The sequence below is a fragment of the Eschrichtius robustus genome, chromosome 1 (genome assembly GCF_028021215.1).
Source record: "Eschrichtius robustus isolate mEscRob2 chromosome 1, mEscRob2.pri, whole genome shotgun sequence".
Lineage (NCBI taxonomy): Eukaryota > Metazoa > Chordata > Mammalia > Artiodactyla > Eschrichtiidae > Eschrichtius > Eschrichtius robustus.
The window spans coordinates 58,418,461-58,434,661 of record NC_090824.1 but is presented as its reverse complement, the minus strand read 5'-3'; the positions used below and the strand labels follow the sequence as shown (position 1 = coordinate 58,434,661).

The 16,201-nt window shown below is 34.7% G+C and overlaps 1 pseudogene; it reads left to right on the top strand.

Annotated features, from left to right (window-relative positions):
- LOC137759330 (proteasome activator complex subunit 3-like) overlaps positions 1 to 15,511 on the top strand; it is a 42,149-nt pseudogene extending 26,638 nt beyond the window's left edge.
- Positions 15,512 to 16,201: the final 690 nt, after the last annotated feature.

Sequence of the window (16,201 nt, the reverse complement as noted above, 5' to 3'; positions counted from 1 at the left end):
TATGCATTAGTTATCTGGTGTTGCAAAACAAATTACAGTGGCAGCTCAATTATGAAACCTGTCTGATGGTTTCAGGTATAAATTGATTATTTCTTTTCATCAGAGTTTTTCACCAGTCAGCTTTTCCTCCCTACTAACTGCACCCCAGATTGTAGTTGTTAAGGATTTGTTGCAATTTGCTTTTCTAGTTAGAGCACTGGAATTAGTAACAGAGTATTAAAAATGCATTAAACAGGACAGTAATTTTCATTTACACTTCGCATATTTCCATCTTGCACAGTACGCAACAGTTTTGTTTCATAACAGAATTCTTACTGAGCAGGTACAATAGCTACCAGGGAAGCAGGACTAAGAATTCACAGTTGAAATGACACTATTGTAATAATGTTTACTGAGTTTTGTTGAAATAGGGAATAATTTGTCTTCGAACATGCAACACATATTTTCCTTTGGGGGGAAGAAATTGAGCAGTGATTTTTATAGTATGTTTTTTTTATTAGCATAGTTAGTAATCATTGAAATGGCTATGATAGTCAAAGTAGGCAAAGAAAAAAGTTAAATCAATTTTCTGACTCCTCTCTACATAATGAGATCAAGACTGTATTCACATTGATTTACTCTCCAGGATTAACTAAAAGCCCCAAAACAGGTCTCTATGTATACCTGGATCGGAAAGTCACTTTCTCTTATAAGTGCAGGATAATTTCCTCATTAAAACTTCAAAAGAACAAGTTGTAGAATTATGTCTGCTCGAGAGATGTTTTTTCTCTTTGTGCACAAAATAATTTTCCATGTACTGTCAGAGGTTCAGTGATACTACAGTAACATGGAAATGACCAGGATTATTCTTATTCCAGGGCTTTTCATTTTACTCTTTCTTAAAAGAAAAAGTCTGCCAAATGTCAAGTACTGTTTCTGCTGCTAGGATGGCTTTGTAAAATTTTAACAAAATTATTTTCTCATAAATATAAACCCTGGACACACACCAAGCAAAAACTACCGGAGGGATTTGGAGAACAAAACAAAGTAGACACATTTTGGACGGCAGTTGAATCTCGGGGGAAAGGTTTGCTGAGTGACTAATGGTGGCTAATGACCCAAGAGAGAAAGAGTCCATCATCTTTCTGGCCTGAAAAGAGTGGGAGAAAATTTTGGGGACTCCTTGGCCCATGCAGAGTGAGAGGGGTTACTGATCAAAAACAAACAACAAACAAAAAACCTAAACTATGGTAGTCCCAAATTCTGTATATTAACTTTACCTGTCTCTGGCTGACCACAAGCCAAGCATGTGCAGACAGACTCAAAGCACTGAGTATAAAAGGATTAATGAGTTGCCCCTGCACCATCACCACCAACGTAAAACAGATTTTGCCTTGAAAACAGTTTGAATATAACCAGGTTAATGGCTTGCTTAAATAAAAATGCGACAATCTTCACAAGAATATATCAGAATGTTGATTCTCCATGACATAATATTGACAATGTCAGTGTTACAACCTAAAATCAATAGACATACAAGAAAAAAAAAATGACCCATTCTGAAGGAAAAATAATATCAACAGAAGCCAATGCAAGATGACTTGATGTTGAAATTATCAGAAAGCAGCTACTATACTTATGCTTAATTAGGTAAAAAAAGAAAATACACAATGAAGAATGAAAAGACAAGAAATTTCAGCAGAGGAATACAAAAAACAAAAGAGAACTGAATGCAAATTTTAGAACTGAAAATTATAATATTTAAGTTTAAAAATATCTGGCTGGGAAAATGGAGATATATATGCTGAACAACCACTAGGGTTACCACCAAAAAATAACTGCAAAGTGACTTCTAAATTTAAAAAAAAATTCTAAAAAACTTAAAACATAGAAAGAGAAGAAAAAAAAAAAGGGGGGGAGAATGCAGAAACCAAAAATGTCATTTCACACCATCCAACATACATTCTACAGTTTTTACTTTAAATTTTATCACTATTCTCACCCTCCACTGGAATGTAACATGTGAAAGCAAGGATCTTTTTCTGTTTTAATGTATTTATTTATACATTTTTAAACTAATTTCAATTTTAGATTCCCTGAATACCTGACACACATTAGCTTCTTAACAACTATTGGTTGGATAAATGAATAAGTTCCAGATTTAATGTAATTTTTATCTATTAAGGTAGAATTAATAATCTAATGTGAGCCAAATATACCCATTTAAGATAATAAAAGACAATCATTTATATTCTTCACCTGAGTGCTAAATTCAATTGCATGTTTTCTGAAGCTTCCTATTATTATAATCACATATTCTTAATTTTTGAATTGTAATATGATTTCTGGATGGTTGGCAGCTCAAGTTATCATTTTAAATCTTATCAAGAAAAGCCTGAGTAGAGATGAGTGACCCTCAGTGGAGTCTGGTAGAACTCAGATTAGCAAGGGTTCCAGATGATTTATGCTGATACAAATGCTGTATGAATTTCTTAAGCTTATTCAATTGAGCTACACAGTTCTTGAGGGACCCTTGTTATAACATTTTGATATTCTAACATGTGGTCCCAGAAGCAAAAATTCAATTGCAGGAGTATCTTAAGAAGTTGGGTAGGAGGGTTACTTGAAGTTAGTGATTTTGTGCATATTCATAATTACTGGTTTTATTATTCTGATATTTGGAATTGATGCATATGTTTTACATTAAATAGTATAAGTATATAAAGTACTTTTCAAGGTATCTGTCACGTTATTTGTCTTAAAATATAAGTAAATAGATAGATAGTACTAGATGAAGTTAAAACAGTGCTTTAATTACTTCAGACTAGCTTTATCTGTTTATGTGGACAAGCAAGCCTTAAGATTACCTCTGGGTTTGCTAAGGGTCTTGATTGGAGAGAGACAGAGAAGTCAGAGAGAGACAGACAGAGAGACACAGAGACAGAGACAGAGAGTTTGAGAGACACAGAGACAGAGAGTTTGAGTGAAAATAGTTTCCAATATTTATTTCTATGTTCCAACAGATTACCACAGTGCAAGAACACATATGACTGAACTATTACAAGGTGTGCAGTCAAGCCACCAGCTGTAGCTTCTGGGTATCTGGAAGAATTAGAATAGATAAGAGAATGAGAATGACCCAAGAGAAATGGATTATTCCTACAACCAATCATATATTAAGCAGTTCCCTGAAATGACTAGTTTTCACTTTTTTAAATAATTAATTAATTTATTTATTTTTGGCTGTGTTGGGTCTTCGTTGCTGTGGGTGGGCTTTCTCTAGTTGCAGTGAGCGAGGGCTGCTCTTCATTGTGGTGTGCAGACTTCTCCTTGCAGTGGCCTCTCTTGTTGCGGAGCACGGGCTATAGGCGCGCAGGCTTCAGTAGTTGTGGCTCATGGGCTCTAGAGCTCAGGCTCAGTAGTTGTGGCGCACAGGCTTAGCTGCTCCGCGGCACGTGGAATCTCCCCAGACCAGGGCTCGAACCCGTGTTCCCTGCACTGGCAGTCAGATTCTCAACCACTGTGCCACCAGGGAAGCCCTAGTTTTCACTTTTATGGAAAACAAATTTTAATAAGTTAAGAAATGGAGGAAACATCATGGGAGCTCAACCATCTCACTGGATCTTTACCAAAACCTTTGTGGAGGGGCCAGGGGACAGAAACAAAACAATAAAAGTCTATCACACATGGCCTAAGTCTTAAGAAACTCAAATGAAAATTTTTACATTAAAAAATAAGAGACAACCATTCATTTAGTAAAGAAACATTAACAAGGCCACTTGGGAGGTTTCATTACACAAGTCAGAAATATTCCTTAAAAAAATAAACTACTTTAGTACTGAAAAACTTATTCATTAATTTAAACATGGGTCTGGTGGAAACTGCTCATCTCTCTCAAAAGTTCAACTGTATGCCTCACCTGGGTACCAGAGAACTCACTTTCAGGATTGATCATTGGCATGGCTGCCATGTGCTGCTTGCTATGGGCACGATGTTCAGCAGGGCACTTCCACTGTTCTCCAAGGTGTCTCTGCAGGCTACTTGGGTTTCTGCAAAATCGGGTGGCTTGGTTACAATCACAGGAAGGCTGAAGGACATATCATTTTTGTGACATTGCTTCAAAATCACATGGAATCATTTCTGCTGCACTTTCTTGGTTGACCTAGTTAGAAAATTCTGCCCAGTTTCAAGGGAAGAAGATGTTATCAACCCCTAATGACTCAGGAGTGGTAAAATTCTGGAAATGTGGTGGTTGCCATCTTTGGAAAATCCACACTTGGCCCCTTTATGATCTACCCACAATATTTCTGACAAAATGAGCTCTTTAGCCTTCAGTGAAAAATGTTAAAAGCTCATGTTTCCACACTTATATTATTCGAGCAATTTTAGATGCTTAAGTTCAACATTGATGAAGTAAGTTTTAATGTTTCAGTTGTTCTTCTGCTAAATTTATTCACAAATATTTATAATTGCTGGCTTATATTTACCACTTTACATAAATCTAGGACATGTCTTCATGCAAGTATGATAATTTTTATTATGCTGAATAAACAATGTATTTAATTACTCCTAAAAATTATAAAATTCTTTATCAAACTACAGCATAATTAACCAAACTATTGACAATGATTTTTTACTTCTCTTCCTTTTGACTTTTTTTTACTTCTATACCTTTTAATTTCAAATTGCTCTATTCTAAATTATATTTAAATTAGAATATTTTTAGAAGTTCATTGTTTGGTTTTATTTTAAAGAGATAGAGAATATCAGTTTGTTACAACATAATATCTCTTTCTTAGGCATTTCTTGGACTTTTCTTTGAAAATAAATGAGGAAAATATGGAATTGTTTATAAAAGTGTTTTTCTTTATCTATTTATATTAAGTTAGTGGCAGTTTCTGCTAGTTTTCCAGATACATAAATATATTTTGATAATTATTCCTAACCATAGTCAGAAAAATTCCAATGAATATTGTGAATATAGTAAAATGAAACATACACAAATCTTCCAATATGTACAGACATTAGAAATCTATCTCAGCACAGATGTTGGCCATCACTATCAATTGACAGATAAATTGTTGGTTTAGGGCTACCTTTTGGCTGAGACAACTAAATGAGGCACCTGAATTCTAGTCTACTGTATAAGATATACATGGTCCTCAAAAGTAAGGTCATATATCAATAAATACAAGTATTAAGAATTATATTGATAACAAAAGCAATCCTTCTCATATATAAAGTCTATTTTTCTGTCACAAACACTATTTTTCTAGTCATTTCTATGTTTACCTCAACATTAGTAATGAAGCAAGTCATGAATATAAGCAGTGATTAGAAAGAACGCCTAAAATAATTGTCTTAATTCCTTTCATTTTCCAATTAAAACTAATAGGGTAATGTATGATGACAGTGCAAGCCAAAAGGAAAGGTGCAATTGTTTTTCTAAATGTATCAGATAAAACTTGTGATCAGGTGAAGACTTTTTACTTGGTTTGCTTCAGTTTTGCCTTTTACTGCTTTCATTTCAGCAACTAAAAGTTTGTGGTTGGCAGCCAAAACAAATTTATCTTCTGTTGAATTTCATTTTATGGAATTTCTAGGATCAGGGTTGGTTTCCAGTGTGCAGAGAAGTGATTATAATAGAAATATTTAACCTATGAAAGTGTTCTTTGAAATTACAAATTATAGGAAACCGATTAAATTGACCACCATTTGTTGTCTTCCACAAATAACAAATTTTTATCCAATGAAGCTTCAATTGCTTAAATATTTTTGGTAATCTCTCCTCAAAAAATGTTACCCAAATATATGAATAAAGCACGGGAACTTACTGGTATTTTCATATCTCTTGTGGAGAAAATTATTTTTCCTCATTGTTAATTTAATTTTCTAAAAAATTAAATGTATCTTCAATAAATGGAAAATATTGTCCTTGAGATAATGGGACTGTTAAAATTAAAGTAATTGATTTATATTTAACCCATTTATAGAAAAATATCCTAAAAAACAATTTCAATATATGTTTTCACCAGTTGATTTTATAAGGTATTTTATACTGACTATTGAAAAATTAGGATATTTAGTTCTCTTGATTTTCTATACTTAATTCAAATGTTAAAAGTAATTTTATCTTTGAGAATAGCTCTCACTTTTCTTCTCTGTTTCATCGTTTTGTGTCAACTTTATCCAGAATGTTTCAAACAATAAAGTATGTAACTTAGCCTAAACTTTATGAAAGTACTCTTTACAAATTATATCACCGATATCCTAAAATTGCTGAGAAAATGTATATTAAACAATTATTTTATTAGAAATTTTAAAAACACATTTTTCTTCTATTTTGTATCTTATTATACAGTTGAATAAAATAGTGTACTATGAAACCCTAATTCAATAACAATTTCTGTTAGCATTTTATGCTAAAAATAAATCCAGATTATTCAAGTATCCATTTGGTATGGTAAGTATTTAAAATTATACCAGATTCTTCTACCAGATAACATGCCTTGAGGCTTTCTTAACAGACTATAAATTCTGGAGCCAGCCTACTTGGGTTTAAATCCTTGCTCTACCATTTCCTGTCACCTTAGGAGCAACATTTTACCAGTCTCCTTCAGGTACTATCTGTAAAATGGTGAAAGTGAAAATGGTACATCACTTATGATATTGGCCTGGGAATTAAATATTTTATCTAAATGTTTAGCATATGATCTGTCTTTTAAAAAGTACATATGTTACTTTTTTAATGATTTTTCTGCCCAGGACCATTAGGACCATCTGTTCAGGTGATGCAAATGATTTTAGAGTTGGTCTTATCAAGAATAATTGCTAGCAATGTAAACACTAATTATCTACAAAAATTAATTCTCTCAAAAGCAAATAAAAATGACATTTAAATTTTCCTTTTCTTAATGTTTGTTCTGTAACTTTCCTATATTAACTTGAAAGAGGAAAAGCATCACTTTATCTCATTGTTTCTGCCTCAAGAGCACTGACTTTAAGAATACAGAAAAATGATACTGATTGCAGATTTTCTAGCGATTCATTTTACTGATTCAGCACACTTATTTGATAATAAGCACATATGTATTTTCTGTTTGCAAATTTTACAGTGCAGTTCTCTAAGTACTCTACGTGAGACATCTCAATATTATAAATGGCTTTTAAGCAAGCACATCAAAGCACAACTGACTTTTTTCCTTGTATTTATTCATTTACTTATCCACTAGAGGGAAATAAAGCACACGATACCTGTCCATGGTGCATTTCAATGGTTGGGTTACTAGACCTTATCAAGGCTCTTTACTATCGCATTATTCTAGTAGCTATGTTCTTCTCTCAGACTCAGAGTAAAGCCAAGAGATAATATTCCTTCAATTACATGGTTTTCAGTATGCTGATAACTTTTAATCTCAGCTAGATTGTTGATAACTAAAAAAAGAAAAATTAAATCCAGGGCATAGATTCACTTTACAAATGTCTATTTTGGAAAATGAGGGAGACATCTCATATACTGTACTTTGAAATAGTCTCAATTATTTTAAACTAAAGTAGTTTTATACGATTACTGATTTATATAAATTAGCCTAAAAAGTATGAGAATAATAATAATTTCCAAGTATTTATAATTCTTTATTAATTTATTTATTCTACACATCGTATTGTGTATTAATTATGTTCAGATGACTCTGCTACCCGAATGCTGTGAAATAGGAGAAAAATAATATTAGCGAAATAATAATAACATAGTTTAGATAAATAAAGGACTAAATTAGTAATAGCTTTTTTTCCTTACTTTTTTGTTTCTTAAAAGGAAAGATTGAAAAGGATGTAGATGATTCAGTGTATACCAGATAAATCAGGCCTTAAGAAGTTACTGTGCTGTCCTCAGTAAAACAAGGTTGCAAAACGTCATGACAATGGGAATGATTAAATCTCTTTTTCAGTTTTGGATGTGTAAGTTTAGAGTAGGACAAAATCAAACAAATGAAAATAATTGGCAAATAAATATACCACACTGGAGCGTATTTTGTAAAATCTATATTCCTTTTATAATATATGTTTATTATTGAAATTTTGAATGACAATATCACTTTTCAAATGACAATATCACTTCCACTTTACCAAATAACTTGACTTTTTGAGTCTTGTAAGAATAATAATTCCTAAATCAATTAGAGGTACTCAAACTTGTTGCTATGCTAATAGCAAATGTACATTTTCCTTTAATAAGTACACATACACTTAGATTTGAAATGTATTAATTCACTGTGTTGCTTCTCTTATCTAATCCACCAGCCCACTAGTTTCAGCTCAAATATATGTGTCCCAAATGATTTATCATTTGTATTTGGAGATATATGTTGTTGTCACTTTTGTGTTACAAATGATGTCTTTTATACGAAATTCTATCATCACATAATATTACAAATATGACTTAAAACTGTTAGCAAGGGTTTAATTTTAATCGCTTTGTCCTTATTGCTATTATCCCCCTGCAGAATTATTGTTACTACAGTTAACAGTATAAGAATATTATTTCCAAAATGTTTCCGCTCATAAGTGTCACTTTGTGTGCTGATTAAAATAATTGTTTTTACAAGATTTCTAATATTTTAATTTTTCATTGTGGTGTTTCAAACATAGAAAAAACAGCAGAAATAAATATTACATATACCTATCAGTTCATTATTATGATTAAACACACATTATATTACCTGTAGATGATTTTATTTCTCTTTTAGAAAAAAAAACTTGCAGACATAGACTATAAGTCCACATACTATTCTTTTCCTCTTTCTCATTCCCCAGAGTTAATCAAATTCCTGAAACTGGTGAATATCATTTCCATATTTCTTACTATTCTTTTATTGTGTATGTTTAATATATAATATACACATGACATACAGAATTGCTTTGCTTTGCTTTTCTTCTTGAAATGTTACAAAGCAATGGACTCAAGAAGCTATCTTATGTAGGATTTTATATATCAGTGTTGAAGAAGTGAAATTTGTCAGTACTACTCTGTCCATGTATTTCCCTTTTTGGTGTTAGTAAAATAAAACTACACTAAAAATATATATTTGGGGTTCAGGTTCTGGATAAGATGTATATACACACTATGTGTCCTAATGAATACTGAGAACCCTCATAAGCAAATAGAACAGGCAGTATAGAGGAGAAGATTAGAATCCAAAATACTATCAAAGCTGCAGTGAATCTACTATTTTTTTCTCTTCTGATATCTCATGGTTTGAAACTTAAGCACCAGAATATGCCACTGGGGCACAAACAGAGAGAGCTCAAAGAGAAAGCCTCTAGTTTGGCTCAAGGAGTGTGAAAAGGAACCCCTAACACTCAGAGAGAGTATATAATTTTATCTCTTTTGTTTTCTTTCTTCCATTCTCCTTCGCTCTAGCCCTTAAGCAATCCCATTGTGAGAGCAGCAGCTGGCAGCAATAAAAGCCTGAAGGAGCCAAAATTCTAATGGAGAGGAGCCTTCTTTTTCCTTCTATGGAACTGTATTTCCAAAAGAATGGGTGGAAATCCATTTGTTTGTTTGGTTGGTTGGTTGGTTGGTTTTTTTTCTCTGTCCTTGTTTTGCTTGGCTCTGCATGCAGGAGCAGCTTTGGGAGTGCCCAGCAAGGCAGAGTATATAACACACCAGATTTCTGAATAGAGTTCCAGAGATGAACCCAAAGAAACCAGGAAGTACAAGGGACATAGTGGAGAGGAAAGTGCTGAGGAAGGAGATACACTAAGCTATTTATGACTTTCTGAGCTCATCCTCAAACTCTACATGTGTGCATCTCATCCCATTCAGTACACCAAACACTTTGAGAATTGAACAGAGAGACCATCACCCAGGTCTGGATGTTGACTGGTGCACACATGGAACAGTTCTGAATAGTGCAAAAAGGGTTGGAATCAGAATTGACTTTAAAACAGTAGCCCATGGAAGGCTATCAACGTTTGCCACAGGATTTAATCAAGACCCAGAGTCTCATTGTATAACATTTCATATGTCTAGGGTAAAATTCAGAAATCCTTGGAATTTGAAGAACCAGGAAAATCTCATTTCATATGGAAAAAAAAATCAAGACACACACATGTTGAGATGACACATATATTAGAATTATTTGACAAAGACTTGAAAGAAACTATTAATTTCACAAAGCTCCAGAAAACAATTTAAAAGATATTTGAAACCAAAAGGAAAATTTGTTTCAGCAAAGAAATATAAGATACACGTTACTTGGGCAAAAAAAAAAAAAAAAAAAAAAACCTCACTATATACAGGGACTAATTGGTAGAATAGAGATAACAGAGGAAATAGTCAGTGAAATTGAAGATAAAGATACATTATCCAATCTGAACAACAGAGGGAAAAAAAAATTAATGACAGGAGCCTTATGTCATGTAACAAAATATTTATATTATTTGTGTATTTGGAGTATCAGGAGAGGAGATAGAGCAAAGTGTGGAAAAATTTTTGAAAAAAATCACAAACAGAAACTTCCCAAACTTGGTGCCAAGATATAAACTTACCAGTTGAAGAAGCTTAGTGAATCCCAAATAGGGTAAATACAAAGGACTCCATGACCAGACACTACTGAAAATGAAAGATAAAGAAAAAAGTCTTTAAAAAATTCTTAGAGAAAACAAACAAACAGAAAACAACAAAAAACACTGTCTGTAGGGAACAATAATTTCAATGACTGCAGATTTCTCACTAGATACCATGGACTCCAGAGAGTAAGGGTACCACAGTGCTAAGTGCCGAAAGAAAAAAGCTTTAAACACAGTTTCAGTATTCAGGGCAAATATTATTTAAGGAAAGGTAAAATAAGAGCTTTCTCAGATGAAGCAAAACTGAAATAACTCATTGCAGCAGAACTGCTCTAAAAAAATTACTTAAAGGAATTTCTCCAAAAAGAGGATGTTATGGGTTGATGTGTCCCCCCCTCCCAAAAAGCAGTATATAGAAGCCCCCAGATTTCTTACAGAGAGAATCAAGTGAAAATGTGGTCATTGGGGTGGGCTGTAATCCAATGTGACTGGTGTCCTTATACAAAGAAGAATTTTGGACACAAAGACAAGGATAGAGGGAAGACAATGTGAAGACCCAGAGAGGCATGGAACAGATGTTTCCTTACAGACCTCAGAAGGAACAAACCCTACCAACAACTTGATCTTGGACATCTAGCAACTAGAACTGCGAAACAGTAAATTTCTCTTTTTGTAGGCCAACCACCAAGTTTATGGTACTTTGTTATGGCAGTCCTAGGAAACTAATACAAAGGGGAAATGATAACAGAAATTTGGAACATCGGAAATGAAGAAAAAAAGCCATTGCTTAAAAATGTTAGGAGTGACAGGGAGTATAATGACATTCTGAAATGATGGAAAATAGAGAATTTATTGTCAGCACACCTGCCCTAAATGAATAACTAAAGGAGGTTCTCTAAAAGAAGGAAACTTGGAACATCAGGAAGGAAGAAAGAACATGGAAATGGCAAATATGTGGGCAAATTCAATTTCCTTCTCAAGTTTTCTATTTGATGGTTGAAGTAAAAATTGGAACACTGATACATGTAAAGGGAGTAATTAAGATAATTATAGAGTGTGATCAGGCAGCAGGCAGCAGGAGAGCAAGTGGGAGGAAGGAACTGGGGGTGGGAATCAGCAAGCTGTGTGTGAGCCAACAAGGGCAGCCACCTCCAGGGAGCACTGAGATTCCTCTAGTTCCTCTGACGCTACCTACCATTCAAAGGTTGATTCTTTCAGAGAGCAGATCACAACTGAGGCAGAAGACTTGGTGGAAAACATTTTCTCAAAAAGTTGTTAGAACTTGACAGTTGTTTTTTTTTTTTAATTTTCTTTCTTTATTTTTGGCTGTGTTGGGTCTTCGTTTCTGTGCGAGGGCTTTCTCTAGTTGCAGAGAGCGGGGGCCACTCTTCATCGTGGTGCGTGGGCCTCTCACTATCGTGGCCTCTCTTGTTGCGGAGCACAGGCTCCAGATGCACAGGCTCAGTAGTTGTGGCTCACGGACCCAGTTGCTCCATGGCATGTGGGATCTTCCCAGACCAGGGCTCGGACCCGTGTCCCCTGCATTGGCAGGCAGACTCCCAACCACTGCGCCACCAGGGAAGCCCAGAACTTGACAGTTTTTTGAAAGGACCAATCCTAAACATATATAACCTAACTCAGATCCACTCAGACATGAGTCTGCTGGCCCCTGACTATTCTTCTCACCAATAGCCACAATGGACTGCAAGATCCCACTTCCAAGAAGCGAAGATTGGGTGAGTGTGAAGAGGCCTGCCAAGGAACCACGGTATTTGTGATGCCCAATGTGATGCTAAAAAGCAACCAGGAGTTAGTGGAGAGTTTTGAGACAGTGAAACCTGAGATCTGGCTGCTGATCCTGAAATGAAGCACCATAAAAATGTGGGTACAACTCCTAATTCCTATGTTAGAAGATGGGAACAACTTTGGGGTGTCCATTTAGGAGAAGACAATTGCAGAACTAAGAATGTTGAGAGCTGCATCTCATCTGCATCAGATTTCTAGATATTATGTTACAAGAGCCAAATCGGTTTCCAAAAAAGCTAAATATCCCCATGTGGAGGACTGTCCTGCACCCTGACAGGTATTGATGAGAAAGAACATAACAGCTTTTAGCTCGTCATATCAGAGCTAAAGAATCAATATGTCCTTCTACATGACATGATCTGGAAAAATATCAAAAAGACCAAATGCAGAAACACTGTACAGAGGCCAAGGCCAGGGGACTCTGTGAGTCTGGCTCAAGACCCACATCACCTTAGTTTGTTACATGACTACGATGATGGGGAAACTGGCTGGAAATAGTAATCACACTTCTCTGTGTTTTTAGTTAGAGTTTAATGAAACTGTCATGTAGTTCTGTGACAGACTTACCTCTTTTTTACAGGTCTTCTATTTCCTTCCCTAATACCTCATAATAAAATAAAATCAATAAACCTGTCCTAATTTCTGGAGAACTCCAGGTTTGTGCCCCCAATATGTTAGAACAAGAATACATATGCTTTCTCTCTTCCACTTTTCCTTCCTTTGGGGGAGACAAGCTAATATCTTGGGCTTTGTGTTTTCTTCCTTTCGATGGTTAGTTGGTTAGGAACTGAGGGAACTAGAAGAAAAGGCTAGGTATTTTTTAGAAATTGGAGTCAAGTGGATCAACTCCTCTCTTCCTGAGGAAAGATTAGTGTCTCTGGCCGCTGTGGGACGTTGGATCCTGCCTGCCACAGTTGCCCTGATGATGACTTAGGGTTTCGCATCTACATACATTCCACTTTGAACCTGAACCTGATCATGACAAGAAACACCTTGGACCTTCAGCCAAATCCCTAGCTCCTGCAGATGTTTTTATAGCTAGGATTTTTACATACACATATATCCGTAATACACCTACACATAGTCATGCACGCACATGCCTTCCTACTCTGTTACCTGTCACCTGCACCCCCCTGCCCTGGTAACTTTGAGTGGGGGGTGTCTGCAGCTGTGAAGGTCAGCTGCTGCCGTTGTTGCTGCTCCTTCTGGGCTTTCTTTCTGGAATTTTACTTCTAGGGAAAGCAGTCACTTGTGTGCATACGTGTAAATGCCCACACGGGCATGTACATATTGTGTGTATATAGAAATCTGTCAGGCAAGTCAAAACCATAGAAAAGTTGCCTCTATATCTCAAATCTTCCAGAGATATCACTTGTTACAGCTTTTGTACTAACCCATAACACCCCCAGTTTTTTATTCTACCACTACTGGAGAGTCAATATCTGCTGTCAATCTGCTGGTGACTCTCTCAGTGTCTATTTCTGACTTTTATTCTTTCCTTGTCTCGTCTTCCAACCCCCAATCATATTTCCACCTGGATGCATCATTTTTTTACTCCCAGTATGATGTAGAGAAGGAGTCAGGATGCTGTTTTCCCATGAACAGTACTCAGTAACAAAAATTGCATTTTAGTTGTGCCCCTACCCACTCTCCAGACCCCTTCCAGCTAAAACCCTTCCCTCCTCCTACCATGTGTCTCTCAATTTCTTTTTTGTTTGTTGGATTGTTCCACTGCCCCTCCTCCTCACCCTACCACCTTTGGATTGTAACGTAAAATTATTTTACCATGTCAAGAAATTATTAAATTACAGGTACTTTTACCTCTTTCTTAAAAAAAAAAATTATATTATAAAGCAAAATAAACCAAAACAAGCAGCAAGATGGCAATAAAAAGGTAAGTGCAGAAATAAATGAAACAGAAAGCAGAAAAACAACAAGGAAAATTAAAAAGCTACTTTTTGAAAAGATCAATAAAATTAATAAACCTCAAATATTGACAGAGAAGTAGAGAAAAGACACAAATTACCAGTGTCAGGAATGGAACCAAATGGGATATCACTAAAGAGCTTGTAGATGTCAAAAGGATAATAAGGGAACACTAGAAACAACTTGATACTCATAACTTTAGCTTTTGGTGTAGTAGACCAATTCCTTGGAAAGCACAATCTTCCACAACTCATCTAATATGAAATAGTAATTTTGGTAGCTTTATAACTATTACAGAAATTGAATTCATTCATTTAAAACTCCCCCAAATAAATCTCTAGGCCCATGTGTTTTCACTGAAGAATTCTACCAAATTTATAAAGAAGAATGAATATTGAATCTAGACAATTTCTTCCACAAAATAGGAGGGAAACATTTCAACTCACTTTATGAGGCCATCATGACCCTGATACCAAAATCAGAGATATTACAGAAAAAGGAAACTATAGACCAATATCCCTCATGAATATAGATGCAAAAATTAACAAAATATTTGCAAATATAATTCAGCAATATATAAAAATAAATATATACCATGACCAAATTTATTTATTCCATGGATACTAGGCTGGTTCGTTATTTGAAGATCAATCACTAAACTCCACCATATAAATAGGCTAAAAAAGAAAAGTCACAAGAGCATATAATTTTATTCAGAAAATTCAATACCCATTCATGATAATAACTGAGCAGATTTAGAGGGAGGATTCTGATTTGATAAAAGGCTTATACAAGCAAACCTCATTTTATTGTGCTTCACGATATTGCATTTTTTACAAACTGAAGGTTTGTGGCAACCTTGCATCCAACAAGTTACTGGTGCCATTTTCCCAACATTTTCATGTCTCTGTGTCACATTTTGGTAATTCTTGAAGAATTAGACGTGGAGCCTGAAGTTGTGACTGAATTGCTGCAATCTCATGATAAAACTTTAACGGATGAGGAGTTTCTTCTTAGGGATGAACAAAGAAAGTGGTTTCTTGAGCAGGAATCTACTCGTGGTGAAGATGCTGTGAAGATTGTTGAAATGACAACAAAGGATTTAGAATATTACTTAAACTTAGTTGATAAAGCAGCAGCAGAGTTTGAGAGGATTGACTCTGATTTTGAAAGAAGTTCAACTATGGGTAAAATGTTATCAAATATCTCCAAGCTATGCCTGTATTAAAACAGTACAGCAAGTATCATACCTAAAAATTACTAGTTTTCCCCTTGAGGTTGGGAACATGGCAAAAGAATTTCTGTTCTCCACATTCCTTTTCAGCATAGTACTGCAATTTCTAGCCAATGGAATAAGGCAAAAAGGAATGACTGAGTGAATGAAATAAAAGGTAAGCAGATTAGAAAGGAAGAAAAGAAACTTATTTACAGACAACATAATTTTCCATGGAGAAAATACCAAGGAAACTAAGAAACGAACAACAACAACAACAACAGCAAAAAGGACTTCTAGAACTAAGTGAGTTCAGTATGGTCACAAGATACAAAATAAACAAACAAAATCTATTGTATTTCTACATAGGAGCAGTGAACTCTTGGACAAAAAATAAAAAGGTTACAACACCATTTACAGCTGTTCTAAAAATGAAATACTTAGATGTAAATCTAACAAAACATGTAAAGGACTAGTATGCTTAAAACTACAAAATCATAACTAAAGAAATAAAAGATTTAAGTAAATTATGCTGTGTTTAAATAGAACATACAGTGTTCATGGATTGAAAGATTCAACAAAGTAAAGATACAATTCTATCCAAATTGATATATAGATTTAATTCAATTCCTATAAAAAAATCCTAGAAGATTCATTATAGAGATAGGCATGATGTCCTAAAATTTATGTGGAAAGGCAAAGGAA